Genomic DNA, 21523 nt, shown 5'->3' with positions numbered 1-21523 from the left:
ATCTAGCAATATATTAGGAACAATTAGGAAAGGGTATGAAAATATAATAATGCCACTAGCTAAATCCATGGTGCACCCACACCTGGAACACCTGGGCCTTCATCTCAAAAAGGATACAGTGGAACTAGAAAAGGTTCAGAGAAGGGCAACAAAGATGATCAAGGGTGTAGAACAGCTTCCACATGAGGAGAAACTAAAAAGATTGGGGCTGTTGAGTTTAGAAAAGAGACAACTGAGGAAAGATATGACAGAGGTCAATAAAATCATGCCTGGTGTGGAAAAAGTGAATAGAGAAGCGTTACTTACCCCTTTCGCACAGTACAAACACCAGGGGTTAGCCCATGAAATTAATAGACAGCAGGTTCAATACTAACAAGAGGAAGTGCTTTTTCACATAATACACAGTTAACCTGTGGAACTCATTGCTATGGGTTGTGAAGGCCAAAAATATAACTGGTTCAAAAAGAACTGGATAAGCTTATGGAGGGTAGATCCACCAATGGCTATTAGCCATGATGGTCAGAGATTCAACCCCATGCTCGGGGAGAGCCTAAACTTCTGAGTACCAGAAGCCAGGAGTGGAAGACAGATGGAGCTCTCCATAATTACCTTGTTCTGTACACTCCACCTGAAGCTCTGGTATGGGTCACTGTCGGAGACAGGATACTGGGCAAGATGGACCATGGTCTGACCCAGTTCTTAGGTTTTTAAATATGTGCCAGAGTCCATGCTTTCCAAAAAGGGATGAAACAAAATCAAACTGAGGATGAAGCCTGATGTCAGATCAGTTGGATTTCTCTAATGTGGCTTCTTTTAAAACTTCCTTTCTAAGGTGTGGCATTTATCAGTTCAGTACTTGGGAAGGTCTCCGCTTCATAGTGGGAAAACATCAGGGGGACGAGGGGAGTGAAGGTGTATCTGAGTGACACCCATCCAGTGAGAGAGAATAACTCTCTGAGGTGCCCTGTTTTCTTGGAGAACTTCCTCTGCTGTCAGCATCAGAGCGTTTCTGTTTGTGTCTGTAGTGCAGGCAGTAAAGAAGCACATGGGGTGAAATCGGAAAATACACAGCTGAAAGCAGCAGGTTGAAAGGTAGGGGCAGCCCCGCAGTATTTCACGTCTTTGTGACACAAATAATGTACACATACAGTGATCCAGCAGCGTCTGCCTAGTGCTGGAGCCTAAGATTTCCCAAACTGGTTCACGATTTGGAGTGCCTAGCCTGAGCTACCAGAAAGGGGCCTGATTTTCAGACAGCACCAAGCTTCCAGCCTCTGGAAGTCAAAAATTGCTGGTTGCTTTTGATAATTGGATGTGTCTGGGAACCTAGCCAAGGTGCCGCTCAGGTTCTTGTGGGAGGAAGGTCTTGCCATTTTTCTCCTTTAAGAGTGTCTTGCAAAGATTCAGCTCATGACTGGGAGGGGACCTTGGGTGATGGTGTCAGTGTAAGGTACAGAAGTCAGACACTGGCTAACTGGAGAAGTGTTTTCCCCAGCCATGGGGCAGGTGATCTGCTTTAGGAAGGTAAGACGGGAGGGATCTGCATACCTTCACTAGCCAAGGAGCCATTGTGCTCTATAAGGATGGAGGAGTGGGGAGCATGGGAGATATGGGGGCCTTTATCTGTTTTATGTGTGTGGTACTGCCCCCACTGCTTTTACTATTGAAAGGCAGAGAGATGTGCTTTAAGCAATTCATGGCTGGATTCTTCCACCTTATCAGATTGTCCTAGCTGAGTGAGGTGGAGTTCCTCATTAAAAAGTACTGGAGTACTGTCATGGATGGGTATAAACTGTTCAGGAAGGACAGGCAGGGCAGAAAAGGTGGGGGAGTAGCACTGTATGTAAGGGAGCAGTATGACTGCTCAGAGCTCCGGTATGAAACTGCAGAAAAACCTGAGTGTCTCTGGATTAAGTTTAGAAGTCTGAGCAACAAGGGTGATGTCATGGTGGGAGTCTGCTATAGACCACCGGACCAGGGGGATGAGGTGGACGAGGCTTTCTTCCAGCAAGTCGCAGAAGCTACTAGATTGCACGCCCTGATTCTCATGGGCGACTTCAATCATCCTGATATCTGCTGGGAGAGCAATACAGCGGTGCACAGACAATCCAGGAAGTTTTTGGAAAGTGTAGGGGACAATTTCCTGGTGCAAGTGCTGGAGGAACCAACTAGGGGTGGAGCTCTTCTTGACCTGCTGCTCACAAACCGGGAAGAATTAGTAGGGGAAGCAAAAGTGGATGGGAACCTGGGAGGCAGTGACCATGAGATGGTCGAGTTCAGGATCCTGACCCAAGGAAGAAAGGAAAGCAGCAGAATACGGACCCTGGACTTCAGAAAAGCAGACTTTGACTCCCTCAGGGAACCGATGGGCAAGATACCCTGGGAGAATAACATGAGGGGGAAAGGAGTCCAGGAGAGCTGGCTGTATTTTAAAGAATCCTTATTGAAGTTACAGGGACAAACCATCCCGATATGTAGAAAGAATAGTAAATATGGCAGGCGACCAACTTGGCTTAACAGTGAAATCCTTGCTGATCTTAAACACAAAAAAGAGGCTTACAAGAAGTGGAAGATTGGACAAATGACCAGGGATGAGTATATAAATATTGCTCGGGCATGCAGGAATGGAATCATAGAATCATAGAATATCAGGGTTGGAAGAGACCTCAGGAGGTCATCTAGTCCAACGCCCTGCTCAAAGCAGGACCAATCCCCAATCAAATCATCCCAGCCAGGGCTTTGTCAATCAGGAAGGCTAAATCACACCTGGAGTTGCAGCTAGCGAGGGATGTTAAGAGTAACAAGAAGGGTTTCTTCAGGTATGTTGGCAATAAGAAGAAAGCGAAGGAAAGTGTGGCCCCCTTACTAAATGAGGGAGGCAACCTAGTGACAGAGGATGTGGAAAAAGCTAACGTACTCAATGCTTTTTTTGCCTGTGTCTTCACGAACAAGGTCAGCTCCCAGACTGCTGCACTGGGCAGCACAGCATGGGGAGGAGGTGACCAGTCCTCTGTGAAGTAAGAAGTGGTTCGGGACTATTTAGAAAATCTGGACGAGCACAAGTCCATGGTGCCGGATGCGTTGCATCCGAGAGTGCTAAAGGAATTGGCGGATGTAATTGCAGAGCCATTGGCCATTATCTTTGAAAACTCATGGCGATCGGGGGAAGTCCCGGACGACTGGAAAAAGGCTAATGTAGTGCCCATCTTTAAAAAAGGGAAGAAGGATGATCCTGGGAACTACAGGCCGGTCAGCCTCACCTCAGTCCCTGGAAAAATCATGGAGCAGGTCCTCAAGGAATCAATTCTGAAGTACTTAGACAAGAGGAAAGTGATCAGGAACAGTCAGCATGGATTCACCAAGGGAAAGTCATGCCTGACTAATCTAATTGCCTTCTATGATGAGATAACTGGTTCTATGGATGAAGGGAAAGCAGTGGACATGTTATTCCTCGACTTTAGCAAAGCTTTTGACACAGTCTCCCAAAGTATTCTTGTCAGCAAGTTAAAGAAGTATGGGCTGGATGGATGCACTACAAGGTGGGTAGAAAGTTGGCTAGATTGTCGGGCTCAACGGGAAGTGATCAATGGCTCTATGTCTAGTTGGCAGCCGGTATCTAGCGGAGTGCCCCAGGGGTCGGTCCTGGGGCCGGTTTTGTTCAATATCTTCATTAACGATCTGGAGGATGGTGTGGATTGCACCCTCAGCAAGTTTGTGGATGACACTAAACTGGGAGGAGTGGTAGATACGCTGGAGGGTAGGGATAGGATACAGAGGGCCCTAGACAAATTAGAGGATTGGGCCAAAAGAAATCTGATGAGGTTCAACAAAGACAAGTGCAGAGTCCTGCACTTAGGACGGAAGAAACCAATTCACCGCTACAGACTAGGGACTGACTGGCTATGCAGCAGTTCTGCAGAGAAGGACCTAGGGGTGACAGTGGACGAGAAGCTGGATGAAAGTCAACCGTGTGCCCTTGTTGCCAAGAAGGCCAATGGCATTTTGGGCTGTATAAGTAGGGGCATTGCCAGCAGATCGAGGGACATGATCGTTCCCCTCTATTCGACATTGGTGAGGCCTCATCTGGAGTACTGTGTCCAGTTTTGGGCCCCACACTACAAGAAGGATGTGGAGAAATTGGAGAGAGTCCAGCAAAGGGCAACAAAAATGATTAGGGGACTGGAACACATGATTTATGAGGAGAGGCTGAGGGAACTGGGATTGTTTAGTCTACGGAAGAGAAGAATGAGGGGGGATTTGATAGCTGCTTTTAAATACCTGAAAGGTGGATCCAAAGAGGATGGATCTAGACTATTCTCAGTGGTAGCTGATGACAGAACGAGGAGTAATGGTCTCAAGTTGCAGTGGGGGAGGTTTAGGTTGGATATTAGGAAAAACTTTTTCACTAGGAGGGTGGTGAAACACTGGAATGCGTTACCTAGGGAGGTGGTAGAATCTCCTTCCTTAGAAGTTTTTAAGGTCAGGCTTGACAAAGCCCTGGCTGGGATGATTTAGTTGGGATTGGTCCTGCTCTGGGCAGGGGGTTGGACTAAATGGCCTCCAGAGGTCCCTTCCAATCCGTTATTCTATGATTCTATGAAAAACTGTGACCGTGCTTCCCTTAGGTGAGCCGCTTGCAGGATCAGAAGTACGGGGGTTTGTTTGGGCTCTTTGAGGGCCCAGGCTTTGAGTGGGGCTGGCCCTCCCTTTGAAACAGGCTCTGGAGAAGAAAGGGAAGGGCCCCTATGCAACCCTGCCCTACTAGGCCAACATTGCAGTGTAATCTGGCCCCCCCAGGTTGTGCTTGTGGGTTGGCGCGCGTTGCCTATTTATTCACTGTTTAGCTAGTGCCAAAGATGTGCATAGCATGTTACAGGGCAGCTGGAGCCAGGTAGCTGACAATGTGTGCAGTGCTGTTAGAGCCATGTCGGTCCCAGGGTACTAGAGAGACAAGATGGGGGAGGTCATATCTTTTATTGGACCAACGTCTCTGTGGTGTGAGAGAGAAGCTTTTGAGCCATATGCCGCTCTTCCTCCGGGCTGGGAAAGGTGCTAAGGCTTGTCTCTCACCAACAGAAGTTAGTCCAATAGAAGATATTACCTTAGGCACCCAGTCAGTGGTCTGAGAGAAGCAGATAGACACAGGAGGGGATGGCAAGGGAAGGGAAGGGAGAGGGAAAGAATACAGCCTCACAGCCACTTGGGTGTGTAGTTCACATGCCTGGAGGGTTATTTTCTCTTGTTTAAAATCCCCCTGTCTTTCCTCTGGGGGATTGAAAACTACACCTTGAACCCTATACTGAGAGTGGGCCCCCAGGTCCATCCCTCAAGGAATAGCATCTGTAGCTACTGAGCGCATACCCCTCCCTCTGCTGACCCTGCCCTCCTAATGCTGCTGGGAACTCCCCAGCCCCCAGGATGTTTGTGTTTCCAGGAAAACACTCAGACTTAGATGCCCTTAACCATGGGCGGGGGGTATCGTAGGCACGGGAAGGCGCTGCCTTCCCAAACAGCCTGAGATCCCGCTGCCCATGCTCCACCCTCAGTCCCCATCCATCCTGCCGGCTGGAGGACCCCTGGCTGGCCAGACCCCCTCCCAGCAGCACCTCGCCTTCCCTTCGGAGACCCCAAGCCGCCTCACGGAAAAAGTGTGTCTTTTCCCAAAGAACCACCTGAGCTTTTCCTATGCCCCGTGCAGGTTGTGGGGCAGCTGAGGGGGCCGTATCTGCTGCTTAGTTTCCTGGATTCATCAGTCATCTCCCTGGATTTCCGGGAGATGACTGATGAACTCAGGACACTGAACAGCAGATACCACCTCCTCAGCTGCCCCGGACCTGCATGGGACATCATAATAAGCAAAAACGGCGTCCTGCAAACCCCGCAACCATCGTCCTGCAGCTGTGCCGGGAGCCTGAGCCTGCCCTGGCCTATTCTGCCCACCACCTGTGCTGGGATTCCATGAGGGGGAGAAAGTAATTGCTCTGGAAACTTCACTGAACAGCTGTGTCCAATCAAGTGCACATCTATACGAGACAGGATCGTGGCTGCCCTGGGTGAACGCCGGCAGCAAGAGGCTTGGAGCGTGCTACCAACTCTGGAAAGCTGGCAGCGTTCGTAGCAGGCTGCCTGTGGTTTGCATTGCGGTGGTGCGGTGCAGTGCAGTGCGCCTGTGGCAAGCTGGCGAACAAGCCACAAACCACGAGAGACATCGCAAAACGGCTGGGTTTGCAGAACCAAACCATATTGGTGAGAACGCCAGTAATTGTGGGCCAGCAACTAGTTTCCTTCAGCTCTTTGACAAGAAGGACAATCCTGAGACCTCGCCTGCCGCACACGTAGCAATGTGAGGAGCGCTCTTCTGACCTGCTGTATTTTCTTCCCAGATTCAGCCTAGTGAAATTCCCGAGGAAAAGGTTTCAAAGAGAAAAGATTTGGCAGGAGGAGCTGCAAGAAGTGGAAGGGAGTGAGATGAGGCAGATAGTGAGAGATGAAAGGGAGACTCCTGAACCATTGCAGAGCCACAAGGAGCTGAGAAAGAGACAAAGGCAGCTAGGGAAGTAGCACTAACAAAGGACCAGAGGAACAGCCATATTGAAAGCACCAAATCAGGCAGGTGATTTGCCCAGAGCTGGGTAATATCCACAGGTATTTTGTATCTACCCCAAGCTATCTGAGAGCACCACCGGTATTTGCCCAGCTATTCTTGCAGGGCCACCCATGTGTAGAAGAATCCTCTGTGGCATCTCCCCTTCCCCTCTATCCCATTCCTGTTCCAATCTACTCCCTTTGGCTTTTCTGCCCCTTGTAAACCTGATCCATTGTTGCTGTTGGGTTAAACCTCAGCCCAGTAACACCCAGAGCCTGGTAAAGCCACACAGATGTGTGTGGGATGGTGAGAGTTCCACGCTGGCCCAGGATGGCTGCAGCCTGACTTGTGGTTCTGTTTCTGGGGGATACGGACACATGCCCTTTAATGCGTAGTAACAGCAGCATTTGAGGCCTTGCAAAGCAGCCTAGGAAATGCTGACATTTTAGAACAATCAGATGCAAGCTGGCTTTGCTCAAATGAGTGCGTTCAGCCTTGCTCTCTGCGTCATTCCAGGGCAGTGCAGGTGAAGGGCCTACTCCCAGGGCTGCAGAGGGAAGCCAGTTAAGGCTGTAATTCAGGGAAGGCACGGGAGTATGGGAGGAAGGAGAGCTTGGCCGTCACACCTGGCTTCCGTACGGGTGCTGTCAATTTCCCATCTCCCCTTCGTGTGTAGGGCTGTCTTTCTCACACTCTGTCACTCTTGTGAGGAAATCCTGATGTAATAACTTGCAAATGGCGAGAGAGTGCCGCAGTGAGGAATGCAGAGAGCCCTCCAAAAGCAGGAGCAGCCAGATGCCCGAACAGCCACGTGGGTGGGTGACTGACACAACTTATGCTTAGCTGTTCAGTGTCAGTCTGATCACAGAGCCCTCTGCTGGATACCTCCCAGGGAGTGAGGGAACCGTTAGCTACTTCCCACAAATTCCTCCACTCCCTGGTGAATACCTCAGCTCAACCCTGCCGTCCTCTCTGCCCACAGCATCCCACCTTCAGCTAAATTCCCATTGCACTTCCTCCTTGGCATCCCGCTGTGCCAGGTGTGCGCATGAACGCATGGAACGCCTGTGCTCTGCACCTGGAGACTTGCTTTCATCTGGCTGCAATATGGGGTCTTGGCGACCATCTCCAAGGCCCTGAACTTCCTGCCCCCCAGGTGCCTGAGCTGACTGCCTCGCCCCTTACGTCCCACTGGCCATCAGCGGGTGAGTGCTCTTAGTAAAGGGCTGTCCCCCAGGGCCCTTCCTTTGGCTGATGACTCTTGGCAATGAGCAAGGGTATGCACAGCTGCCAGTTTCCCAGTAATAGCAGTTTATTTGGCTACCAGAGGTGAGGCCTTATCTGGTTTTGAGGGTGGTTTGTTCTTAGGAACCAAGAAGCCCAGAGGCTAAGCTGACATAGAAAATACTTGTAAAACTAAAGTGAAACACAAACCTCAGGCTGCTAGCATTGCTCTGTAAAGGGCCACTCTGAAACTCTGGTCCCGATAGCCTCAGGCAAGTGGGGAGGTTAAACCAAACTGTGTTATGTTTTTTAAGTTACCTTTTTATGAAAAGTGCAAAGCAAAAAGCTTTGGTGGTGGTTAAGGTTTTGTTTGTAGCTTAAAACCAGTTTCCATTTAACTCCTGTAACCTGTGCAGAAACTGCTGGAGATGTAGTCCAGGCAATCGATAGTTCAGAGGTGACACATGCGCCGCCCCCCCCCCCCCCCGCCCCGATTTCTGCCTTCCATTTAGCAGCAGCTCAGTGTTCCAAGGGGATGCATCCAGAGGGACCACTGCAGACTCTGCCCCCTAGGGCAATGGGAGTGGGCAAGGCCTCGAGCTGCCTCTCACCCGGACGCCCTGCAGCGAGGAGGCAGCAGTTCCCCTTGATGGCAGCACTCCCCATGTGTCCAGCGCGGGGAAGGGGGAAGCAGCAGGTCAGCTGGTTGAGGGCTGATCCCCCCCGCTACATGGGGCTGCTTCTCCTTCCCTGCTGCACTTCCCACTGCCTGCTTTCCCGATTGTCCTGGGGTGGATGCCCCGTGCCTGTTCCCAGGGCAGAGGCCGCTCTCCCACTTCTGTAGCAGGAGCTCTGCCCAGGGAAAACTGCTCCCCTCACACTGCAGCCCTGCCTTCCATTTAGCTACAGCTTCTAAGGTGAGTCGGGGTGCAAGTGGCACTCCCTCCCTGAGCCCTGCCTCGTGGGGCTGGCCGAGCTGCCTGGCATAGCCACCAGGCCTCGCTGCTCCTCCCACAATGTTCCTCCGTGCCGCCTTATGGGGTGCACCCCACAGTTTGAAAAACATCTGTTCTACACCCCTAAGCAATGCATGGGGCAGTCACAGGCCCCAACCCCCCGCAACTATCAACAGTTCTGTGTTGCCTCTGAGATAGTTACTGCTCTTTTTAGATTGTTTGCAAAGTCAAGCACTCAAATGTTAGGAAAGGCTGTAATTCAGGCTGTGCATGTAACCTGGCTTCTACCCCTTTGGGCTCATTTTAATTACAGGATCACGTACTCCTACCTCATTCTGTGCACAGGATGGTGCTCACTAAGTCAGTAGCTATTCAGGATTTCTTTCTGTCATCCTCATTCATATGCGGTGCCGGGTAAGTTTCACAGCTGTTTACTGGCAGCAGAGAAATGTTGGGAATCAGGACTCCCTGCTTATGTTCCAGTTTCTGAAGAGGAGTGTTTTTAGTGGTTACAGACCCCATGTCCCTCACTCCCGCCACCCCCGAGTGTCCCATACTGCCCTTGTCTCTCCATCCTCAGCCCACCCATCTCTTCTTTTCATCCCTCTTCACTCCAGTCAGGTTGCACCACCTCCTCCCTGCTGCCTCAGTGCCAGTGTAGCAGTACGATTGAGAGTACAGGAGAGAGAGAGTCTCCCTGCTCTCAATGACCGTGTCTCAGTAGCCAAAGGCAGTTGGGGTGGAGCAATTGCAGAGAAAGTTCTGCTCCAGCCCTGTAGCCCGGGGCTTGAGCAAGCACATGCTTAGATTTTGTTTTCTCAGCCAATCTCTAGCAGATCTCTACTGATACATATAAAATATTTCTGTTGTGTATTTGTGGAAAAAACAGATGAGATAGTCATAGCATATGATAAATGCCTTCTATTCCACTAGTATCTCAGGAGAATACTAAACAGTAGCTACTAAAGTTAGATGTTCTGAAATCAGCAAGTCGAGATAACTTGCACCCAAGAGTTTTAAAAGAGCTGGCGTAGGAGCTTGCTGGAGAATTATTGTTGATTTTCAATAATTTTTGGAACAACGTGAAAGAAAGCTAATGTTGTGCCAATATTTAAAAAGGCTAAACGGGATGACCTGGGTAGCTATAGACCTGGCAGTCTGACATCAATCCCAAGCAAGATAATGAAGCAGCTAATATGGGACTTAATTAAGAAAGAATTTAGAAAGGGTAATGTAATTAATGCCAGTCAACATGGGTTTATGGAAAATAGATCCTGTCAAACCAACTTGATACCTTTTTTAACGAGATGACAAGTTTGGTTGACAAAGATAATAATGTTGATGTAATAGACTTAGACTTCTGTAAGGAATTTGACTTTTTCCTGGATGACATTTTGATTAAAAAAATAGAATGATTATAAAATTAACATGGCATACATTAAATGGGTTAAAAGCTGGATAACTGATAGGTCTCAAAATGTAATACATGGAGAAATCATCATTGAGCAGGCGTTTCCAGTGGGGTCCCACTGTCACCCACACTGTCACATATTTTACCAGGACAATAATTGGCAAATTGTAAGTTTTCAAATGAGCCATTATAGTTTTGTAAACAGGATGAACGTAGGGACACAGACTCATAGTGATGTACTGGCCATGGGTCAAACTCCGTGATTGGAAATTGCTTTCATGCTTGAAATCAAGCCATTCAAACAGGCAGAGGTGCTGAGACCTTGCCCAGTCCCACAAAGGCCTTATGAGAAAGTAGGCGCTGATTTGCTTACCTGGCAGTCAGAGGATTAATTAATAGTCACAGATTATTGTTCTCTGTATCCAGAAATGTGCACGCCGCACAGTACTGGCAGTAAATCAACGATAGCTGGCGTGAAGGGAATCTTCTCCAGACATGGAATCCCAGATGAAGTCTTTAGCAATATTGGGCTTCAGTTTTCCGGTGAATGGACTTGTGGAACGGTCTATAGGGATAATAATGAACCTTATGAAAAAAACTTTTGACAGTGTGGGTATGTATAGTTGGGATTATGCTTTCCAATGTGCATTACTTTGCATTTATCAACATTAAATTTCATCTGCCATTTTGTTGCCCAGTCACCCAGTTTTGAGAGATTCTTTTGTCGCTATTCGCAGTCTGCCTGGATCTTAACTATCTTTAGTAATTTTGTATCATCTGCAAGTTTTGCCACCTCACTGTTTACCCCTTTTTCCAGATCATTTATGAATATGTTGAATAGGACTGGTCCCAGAACAGACCCCTGGGGGACACCGCTATTTACCTCTCTCCATTCTGAAAACTGACCATTTATACCTACCCTTTTGTGACAGGTTTGATCACAGAAACCCCCTTGGGACTGTCACCTGATGTGCTGAGACTACCTCAGAGCCCGTTCTCTCTGCCAGTTTGGGCCTCCAGAACCCTGCCTTGTTGAGCCAGACACGCCCGTCTGCTCCAACACAGACCCAGGATCTGAATCACATGCCCCCAAACTGCAGACTTAACTGAAAAGAGCTTAAGAAGTGCTCCTGTCTCCAGCACCCAGACACCCATCTCACAATGGGATCCAAACCCCAAATGAATATGTTTTACTCTGTATAAAACTTATACAGGGTAAACTCATAAATTGTCCACCCTCTATAACACTGATAGAGAGATATGCACAGCTGCTTGCTTCCCCAGTTATTAATTACTTACTCTGGATTAATTAATAAGCAAAAGTGATTTTTTTAAATATAAAAAGTAGGATTTAAGTGGTTCCAAGTAATAACAGACAGAACAAAGTAAGTTACCAAGCAAAATAAAACAAAACATGCAAGTCTAAGCCTAATACATTAAGAAACTGAATACAGGTAAATCTCACCCTCCGAGATGTTCCAATAAGTTTCTTTCACAGACTAGACTCCTTCCTAGTCTGGGCCCAGTCCTGTCTCCTGGTACAATCCTTGTTAATTTCAGCAGGCATCTTAGGTGAAAAGCAGGGGATTCCACATGACTGGGACCCATTTGTTCTGTTCCATCCCCTTCTATAGCTTTGGCACCAGGCAGGAATCCTTTGTCTCTCTCTGGGTTCCCACCCCTCCTTCTAAATGGAAAAGCACCAGGTTTAAGATGGATTCCAGTACCAAGTGACATAGTCACATGTCCTGTGAGACCCCAAGCCTTCATTCTTCCTGGCCTGACTCACAGGAAGGCTTGCAAGTAAACAGAGCCATTTACAACCAATTGTCCTAGTTGATGGGAGCCATCAAGATTCCAATCCACCATTAATGGCCCACACTTTGCATAATTATGATAGGATCTCAGAGTTATATTTCATATTTCTAGTTACAGATACAAGACTGATACATTCATACAAATAGGATGACCAAACTCAATAGGTTATAAGCTTTGTACGGATACCTTATAAGAGACCTTTTGCATAAAGCATATTCCAGTTATATTCACACACACTAGCATATTTTCATAAAATCGTATGGAGTGCAATGTCACACCTTTGTTTCCTACCTTTTAACCAGTTAACAGTCTATGAGAGCACCTTCCCTCTTATCCCATGGCAGCTTACTTTGCTTTGGTGAGGCACCTTGTCAAAGGCTTTCTGAAAATCTAAGTACACTATATCCACTGGATCCCTTTGGTCCACATGCTTGTTGATCCCCTCAAAGAATTCTAGTAGATCGGTGAGGCATGATTTCCCTTTACTAAAATCATGTTGACTCTTCCTCAACATATTATATTCATCTATATGTCTGACAGTATTGTTCTTTACTATAGTTTCAACCAGTTTGCCCCATACTGAAGTCAGGCTTACCGGCCTGTAATGGCCGGGATCACCTCTGGAGGCCTTTTTAAAAATTGGCATCACATTAGCTATGCTCCAGTCATCTGGTACAGAAGCTGATTTAAATGATAGGTTACAGACTACAGTTAGTAGTTCTGCAATTTCACATCGTAGGTAGGTAAGTGTAGGTAATTCGCCTCCCTGAGAGACAGTAACTAGATTGACAGGAGAATTCTCCTGTTAGCCTAGCACTGTCTGCCCCTGGGCTTAGGTCGGTTTAACTGCATTGCTAAGGGGTGCAGATTTTTCACACCTCTGAGTGACACTGACCTAATTTCCTAGTGTAGACCAGGCCTTAGGGTAATCCCAGAAAGTTCTGAAACACTGATGGTAGATGTGGACTCTGGCATTCACCAGCTGACTGATTGTTTATCATCAACAGACAGAGGAGAAACTGCCAAGGAAAAAAAGAAAGAGGCAGACTGTAATGAAAGGTTGATACTGAGATCAGCAGTGGAGATTAAACCTCCTGCAAGTCTCATAGAGATTTGCCAACCTACCTGGAAAAGGGGTATTTGAGGAAAGTGAGTGGTAAAGACTCGCTCCAGCGTGAGGTGCTGGTAACCTCTCCTCTCTTGGTAGCTGACATGCTGGGTTTATGGAAATGTACTCGAGTTGAGAAGGTAACGTATGTGTTATCAGATAATAGTGAGCTGTTTCCGTATATGTATGTGAGAGCTCATTGGTGTTTTTAGGAGGGAAGATGTAGAGATATGTTTGTACACGAATATAATTTAGAGAGGCTCCCTCATAAGGGACAGTATTATGAACACAGGAATTTTGAGCCATGCCCTGGAAGCAAGGGGTGAGAACGCGATGTAGCTGTGTACCGCAGTTCACCACGCACATTCTCTAGTTTGTTTTTAAAAGTTTTGTGCCTTTCTCATTCACTGGCTTGTTGTTTAATGAACCCCAAGATCATTGCAATATCTGCTAGATACTAAAAATCATGGACTGAGTGGTGACACTGGGTTTATGGCTGATGACAACTATCTGTAATTCACTTAACCCCTCCCTTTCTTTCCCCCCTATGATAGGAGGGGTGTTAACAGGCCCCTTCACCTTGAATGGTCTCTTGAAATATGTGTTAATGCTTATGCTAATAAATCCCAGAATGATGTTTCCAAGGAGCTGACTGAGGACATATCTGAGCCATTAGCGATTACCTTTGAAAAGTCATGGAAGACCAGAGACATTCCAGAGGACTGGAAAAGGGCAAATATAGTCCCTATCTATAAAAAGCGAAATAAGGACAACCTGGGGAGTTACGGACCAGGCAGCTTAACTTCTGTACCCAGAAAGATAATGGAGCAAATAATTAAGCAATCAATTTGCAAACATCTAGAAGATAATAAGATGATAGATAAGTCAGCATGGATTTGTCAAGAATAAATCACGTCAAACCAACCTGATAGCTTTCTTTGACAGGGTAACAACCCTTGTGGATGAGGGGAAGCAGCTGATGTGGTATATCTTGACGTTAGCAAGGGTTTTGATACTGTCTCACATGACCGTCTCATAAACAACCTAAGGAAATACAACCTGGATGGAGCTACTGTAAGATGGGTGCATAACTGGTTGGAAAACTGTTCCCAGAGAGTAGGTATTGGTGGTTCACAATCAAGCTGGAAGGGCATATCAAATGAGGTCCCACAGGAATCAGTTCTGGGTCCAGTTCTGATCAATATCTTCATCAATAATTTAGATAATGGCATAGAGAGTACACTTACAAAGTTTGCGGACAATACCAAGCTGGGAGGGGCTGCAAGCGCTTTGGAGGATAGGATTAAAATTCAAAATGATCAGGACAAACTGAAGAAATGGTCTGAAGTAAATAAGATGAAATTCAATAAGGACAAATGCAAAGTACTCCACTTAGGAAGAAACATTCAGTTGCACACATACAAAATGGGAACTGACAGCCTAGGAAGGAGCACTGCGGAAAGGGATCTGGGGGTCATAGTGGATCACAAGCTAAATATGAGTCAACAGTGTAACGCTGTTGCAAAAAGAGCAAACATCCTTCTGGGATGTGTTACCATAAGTGTTGTAAGCAAGATGTGAGAAATAATTCTTCCACTCTACTCCGTGCTGTTTAGGCCTTAGCTGGAGTATTATGTCCAATTTTGGGCACCACATTTCAGGAAAGCTGTGGACAAATTGGAGAAAGGCCACAGGAGAGCAACAAAAATGATTAAAGGTCTAGCAAACATGACCTATGAGGGAAGATTGAAAAAATTGGGTTTGTTTAGTCTGGGGAAGAGAAGACTGAGAGGGGACGATACCCAGTTTTCAAGTACATAAAAGGTTGTTACAAGGATGAGGGAGATAAATTGTTCTTGTTGATCTCTGAGGATAGGACAAGAAGCAATGGGCTTAAATTGCAGCAAGGGCGGTTTAGGTTGGACATTAGGAAAAACTTCCTGCCAGAGTGGTTAAGCACTGGAATAAATTGCCTAGGGAGGTTGTGGAATCTCCATCATTGGAGATTTTTAAGACCAGGTTAGACAAACACCTGTCAGGGATGGTCTAGATCAGGGGTGGGCAAACTTTTTGGCCTGAGGGCCACATCGGGGAATAGAAATTGTATGGCGGGCCATGAATGCTCACAACATTGGGGTTGGGGTGTGGGAGGGAGTGAGGGCTCTGGTTGGAGGTGCGGGCTCTGGATTTGGGCTGGGGATGAGAGGTTTGGGGTGTAGGAGAGTGCTCTGGGCTGAGACCAAGGCATCAGGTTCGGAGGGCATTGGGGTTTGGAGGGCAAGAGGGGGATCAGGGCTAGGACCAAGGCATTGGGTTCAGAGGGGATCAGGGCTGGGGTAGGCGTGCGGGAAGGGGTGCGGGCTCTGGGGTGGGGCTGGGGATGAGGGGCTTGGGGTGCAGGAGGGTGCTCTGGGCTGGGACCGAGGCATCAGGTTCAGAGGGCATTGGGGTTTGGAGGCCAGAAGGGGGATCAGGGTTAGGACCAAGGCATCGGGTTTGGAGGGAATCAGGGCTGGGGCAGGGGTGCGGGAAGGGGTGCAGGCTCCGACTGGGGGTATGGGCTCTGGGGTGGGGCTGGGGGTGAGGGCTTTGGGGTGCAGGAGGGTGCTCTGGGTTGGGATTGACAAGTTTGGAGAGCAGGAAGGGGATCAGGGCTATGGCAGGGGGCTGGGGCATGGGGAGAGGCTTAGGGGTGCAGGCTCCGAGCGGCACTTACCTCAAGCAGCTCCCGGAAGCAGTGGCATGTCCCTTCTCCGGCTCCTATACGGAGGCATGGGCAGGCGGCTCTGCACGCTGCCCCATCTGCAGACACTGCCCCTGCAGCTCCCATTGGAGTGCCAGAGGGGACCACTGGCGCACGTAGGAGCTGGAGCGGGGCCATGACATGGCTCTGGGAGCTGCGTGGTACAGCCCGCAACCTTGCGCCCCAGCTGGAGCACCGGAGCAGGGCAAGCCCCGGACCCCACTCCCCCGTGGGAGCTCATGGGCTGGCTTAAAACGACTCATGGGCCGGATCCGGCTCATAGGCTGTAGTTTTCCCACTCCTGGTCTAGATAGTACTTAGTCCTGCCATGAGTGCAGGGGACTGGACTAGATGACCTCTCGAGTTCTCTTCCAGTCCTACGATTCTGTGATTCTTTGCTAAACAATCTGTTCCACCTTGTATTTAGCTATGATGCTCTGAGTACGTCTGGCAGACCTGAAGACAAGCTCTGTTAGCTCAAAAGCTTGTCTCTCTCATGAACAGCAGTTGGTCCAATAAAAGATGTGACTTCACCCCCTTGTCTCTCTAAGTCAGGGGTGGTGAACCTTTTTTCTATCGGGGCCATTGACCCACATCAAAAATCAGTTGGGGGCCACACACAGCCACAGGGTGGGGGCATGCCAGTGCTCGCAGCTCCAGCCCTGTGGGGGGCATGGAGGCTTGGGGCTTCCCTAAGCTCTAGGGTGGGGCCAGAAATGGGTTCAGGGTGAGGGAGGGGGCTCCGGTCTGGGGCCAAGGGGTTTGGGGTGTGGGAGCGGGCTCAAAGCTGGGGCAAGGGATTGGGGAGTGGAAGGGATGCAGCTCCGGCTGGGGGTGTGGGCTCTGGGGTGGGGATGGGGATGGGACAGGGGGTTGGGATGTGGGAGGAGGTTCAGGGTACAGACTCCAGATGGGAGCTTGTGTGCAGAAAGGGGTTCAGGGCTGGGACAGGGAGTTGGGGTGCGTGTGGAGGTATGGGGTCTGGGAGGGAGTTTGGGTGCAGGAGGGGGCTCTGGGCTGGGGTAGGGGTGCAGGAGAGAGTGTGGGGTGCAGGCTATGGCTGGGAAGTGCTTACCTTCCGGTCAGTGGCACAGCGGGGCTAAGGCAGGCTCCCTGCCTGCCCTGGCTCTGTGCTGCTCTGCTCCCCGAGGTGGCCAGCGTGTCCGGCTCCTAAGTGGAGGGGCCAGGCGGCTCTGCGTGGTGCACGCTGCCCACGCCCTCTGGCACTTCTCCGGCATCTCCCATTGGCTGTGGTTCCCAGCCAGTGGGAGCTTCGGAGCCGGCACTGGGGGCGGTGGCAGCACGCAGAGCTTCCCTGATAGCTCCTCCACCTAGGGGCTGCAGGGACATGCTGGCGAGCCAGTGGTCGCGGCGCCACCCCCACAGGGGGAGCCAAGGCTCGGGGCATCTAGTCTCCGGCGTGGAGACTTGCCACGGGCCAGATGAAAAGAAGCAGTGGGCCAGATCTGGCCCACAGCCCAGAGGTTCCCCACCTGTGCTCTAAGGAGAACGTTGCAGTTCTGTAGGCTCTTCCATCCAAAGCTCTCAGATCACTTTTACCAAGGTCACAATCTGAATTAAAGCTTAGAACACTCTTATCGTGTGGACATGGAATGTGTACGGTACATAAACAGCTTAATCTGCCTTTGAAGTGCAGCGACCTTTGAGGTGGGACATGGGACCATAACAGGATTGTCACAGCATCTGGGCATCTTACACTGTTTCATTTGGATAACAGTATGCACCCTCATTCCCTGTCCCCACCGGCTGTGTAATGTTGCTTATTACTATATAATTATGATTATAAAGCTAGAGGCATTTGCAGTTTTTTTTTCCAGATCTGAACTTCCCCAACATTTGTGTGTGTTTGCAAAGGGGAATTTGATTCAGCCCCTTTTGCATAGCAATGTTTGTACTGTCCGAGCATAGGGCTTCTCCCAATTGTTCTAATAAATTTCCTTTTTTATGTAAATTACCTTGGAATTCAGGTGTGCTGGGGATAATCCCCAGAGACCAGGCAAACAAAATGTTTACCTGTGATGAGAGGTGGAAACGGCGGGACAAGCCATCTGAGCGGTGGTGCTTTGGTCAAAGACAATAGCACAAAACGCTGATTAAAGTCATGGAGGAGCACAAGGAACGCCTGGGGAGCTGAAGGAATGATGGGACTAGGCAATACACCTCATTGCCTACATCACCTCTTGCTGGGTGGGGCTAGTACTGCAGAAAGCAGAAGCTCCTTCCAGGTATTTCTAAAGCTTTCCATACTGTGCTTAATGCTGGGAGAAGTGGGCAGTGGAGTGGTTGTGAGCTCGTCACAGTGCTCCCGCCATGTTCCCTACAGCATCGTCTTTTCCAGACGACTAGGCCTGCAGAAAATGAGTCCCCCCACATGCAGTGTTCTGGTGCCATTCCTTCCCATTCCCTCCTGCTGGTAGAAGCAGTGACTGTTTATGATGGATTAGTCTAAAATGGCTGAGAATGGGTTTGACAGTCTTTGTTTAGTACCTTTGTAATTAGGGCCCTACCAAATTCATGGCCATGAAAAACGTGTCACGGACCATCAAATCTGGTGGTGTGTGTGCTTTTACCCTGTACTATACAGATTCCACAGGAGAGACCAGCGTTTCTCAAATGGGAGGTCCTGACCCAACAGGGAGTTGCAGCGGAGGTCACAAGGTTATTTTAGGGTGTCGTGGTATGGCCACCCACCTTTACTTCTGCGCTGCCTGGAGAGCTGGGTGGCGGGAGAGCGGTGGCTGTGGGCCAGATACCCAGCTCTGAAGGCAGCACCCTGCCAGCAGCAGCCCAGAAATAAGGGTAGCAGTGGTGAATCCACCCCCCTACAATAATCTTGCAACCCTTCCCCTACAACTACAATACCCTGAAATTCCAGATTCAAATAGCTGAAATCTTGACATTTACGATTTTTAAAATCTCATGACCGTGAAATTGACCAGAAAGGACTGTGATATTGATAGGGCCCTATTTATAATAGGGGGCATGTGTTTGTTGGAGCTGTTCTGTTTGTGGTGTGCTTACCTCAAATGTGGGTACGTTCTCATACAGTCTGTTTTCCCAATGGTCTGTAAAGAAGTGGACACCACACTTGGAGAAAGCAGTAAATAAAGATGCTTAATCCAGTTTAGACATGAGTCAAAGGCCCCACTTCCTTATCTGTCAGGGCACAGCTGTCACTGGATTTATGAAGTGTTCCACTCCGCAGTCAATTACTCTTTCCCACAGCTAGGGTATGAAAGACTCAGGCAGTCTGTACTTTTTGCTGTCAGAGTGAGGGAAATGTGTAACTGACTGCAGAGGTCAGTTTGGGAGGCAGGCAGGCAGGATTTCACTGTTTTTCAGTTCACTGTATCTTGTGCTTATATTCAGCTTGGTGGTTTTGGGGGGATAACAAGAGTTTACCGTGACAAAAGTAGTGGAATTGTGGAGGGAGTAGCCACGGTCCAGAGCTAATGTTCCAAGTACTTGAAATGGTTCTAGATGCACCTGGCATTTTTTGGGCAGTACCTCCCAGCCCCTGCCCTTCAGCATTTGAGGAGGAGTTGTGTACTTACTAGACACGTGCTGCATATATGTATTTGAAGTCCGTGTTTCTGTTGTTTCTGGTCTGGAAATCACAGCATACATGGCTCGATCCTGTGAGGTCTGTGACTGATGCTCCCTAGGGGTATCCAGGGTTGTGAGGCACCTCACCACCATCTGCCCTTAGTGTGAGGCAGCTTTGTCTGTGTCTGCTGTGGGTCAGCTCCCCAAAACCACCAGCCTCTGGCAGCACGAGCTCTGCCTGCCAGGTGTCTGCAGGCCTCGCGCTCTCTGTACAGGTAGCACACATCAGCCCCCGAGTTCACAGAGCATTCCCTGCAGTGTCCAGCCCTTCTCCACTGAGCACTGACAGAATTACCAGCCCTGCTGTTCCCAAAGGAGAGAACACACCAGCTTGTCTGGGTTCGCTCAGGACCACCACCTTGCTTAACCACAGCACTTAGATGCATTTATAGTGAAAACAACCATAAGTTTATCATCAAAGATTCAAGTAATAGTGAGTAAGAATGTAGGAAACAAATGGTTAAATATATAACAAAATCGTAATACTTTCTAGAGAATAAACCTAACTAACACGATAACCTCCTGAAGCTTTGTCTCACCCAAAATTCTCTTCAGCATTTTCAACCAAGTCTGGTTGAGACCTCTTTTCCATGAAGCAAAAGCACTTGTCTTTCTTTCTCCCTTGGTGAAGGGTGCCTGGGTGTCTTCTCTGCTCGCCGCATACAGTCAGGCAAACCTTTGAAGTGCATCTCCAGATACGGTTCTTCCTCCCCATTATTTCTCTCACACTCTCTTCAACTATGTCTACACTTAGGGCTTGTCTGCACTTGAAACACAACAGCAGCAGAGCTGCAGCACTTCCGTGTGGAGACTCCCTGTGCCGATGGGACTCTCTTGTCTGCATAGTGAATCCACCTCCCCATGACGCAGTAGCTAGATTGATGGAAGAATTCTTCCATTGACCCAGCACTCTCTATACTGGTGGTTAGGTTGGCTTAACTGCGTCTCTGCGAGGTGTGGATGTTTCACACTCCTGAGAAATGTAGCTATGGCGAGGGAACTTTTCACCGTAGACCAGTCCTTCATTCTCTCTCTGAAGTCCTCACACTCAATTTACATATTAACAGGTCACTGAATAAACATTCTTGTCTGACAGAAAACCTGTTTTTCACCTTCGCGGTGACCAGTACCGACTGACTTCAGGAACATAACTTCCGTATATACATACATTTCTCCTTGTATAGTTTGTGTACATGTCGCAATGATTTTGATGACCAGAGTGGCTCAGGCATTTATTCAAGACCTCACCTGACACCCTTTGGTGAACTAGAATGGACACCCCAGACCTGGGGAATCATCATTGAGTGGGTCTGATTCCCCAGGGGATCCCGCAGGGATCAGGTTTTGGCCTTATGCTGTTTAATGTCTTTATCAGTGGCCTGGAAGAAAACATAAAATCATCACTGATAAAATTTGCAGATAACACAATATTTGGGGGAGTGGTTAATAATGAAGAGGACAGGTCACTGATTCAGAATAATCTAGATTGCTTGGCAAACTGGGCACAAGTAAACAATATGCGTTTTGATACGGCTAAATGCAAATGTATACCTCTAGGAACAAAGAACATAGGCCATATTTACAAGATGGGGGAACCCTAGCCTGGGCAGCAGTGACTCTGAAAAAGTTTTGGGGGTCATGGTGGATAATCAACTGAACCTGAGCTCTTCGTGTGACGCTGTGGCCGAAAGAGCTAGTGTGATCCTGGGCTGCAAAACCAGGAATCTCGAGTAGGATCAGAGAGGTTATTTTACCTCTGGATTTGACACTGGTGTGACCGCTGCTGGAATCCTGTGCCCAGTTCTGGTGCCCACAGTTCAAGAACGATGTCGATAAATTGGAGAGGGTTCCCAGAAGAGCCCTGAGAATGATTAAAGGAAATAGATCCAAGGATCTCCATCTGTTTAGCTTAACAAAGAGACGGTTAAGGGGTAATTTGATCACAGTCTGTATTCAACTGGGGAACAAATATTTAATAACGGGCTCTCCAGTCTAGCAGAGAAAGGTCTAACTTGATCCAATGGCTAGAAATTGAAGCTCGACAAATTCA

At 48.5% G+C, this 21523-nt stretch overlaps 1 protein-coding gene and 1 long non-coding RNA gene across 4 annotated transcripts in view; both read left to right on the top strand.

Moving 5' to 3' along the window:
* ST3GAL3 (ST3 beta-galactoside alpha-2,3-sialyltransferase 3) overlaps positions 1–21523 on the top strand; it is a 388593-nt gene that overhangs the window by 301150 nt on the left and 65920 nt on the right. The gene's annotated exons all lie outside the window — the stretch shown is intronic.
* LOC122461414 lies at positions 2245–21339 on the top strand. Its single transcript, XR_006283282.1, has 3 exons — positions 2245–2255; positions 10014–10022; positions 21195–21339. It is a non-coding gene; the product is annotated as an uncharacterized LOC122461414 (long non-coding RNA).

The sequence above is a fragment of the Chelonia mydas genome, chromosome 8 (genome assembly GCF_015237465.2).
Source record: "Chelonia mydas isolate rCheMyd1 chromosome 8, rCheMyd1.pri.v2, whole genome shotgun sequence".
NCBI classification, from domain to species: domain Eukaryota; kingdom Metazoa; phylum Chordata; order Testudines; family Cheloniidae; genus Chelonia; species Chelonia mydas.
This window is presented reverse-complemented; position numbering and strand designations above follow the sequence as displayed.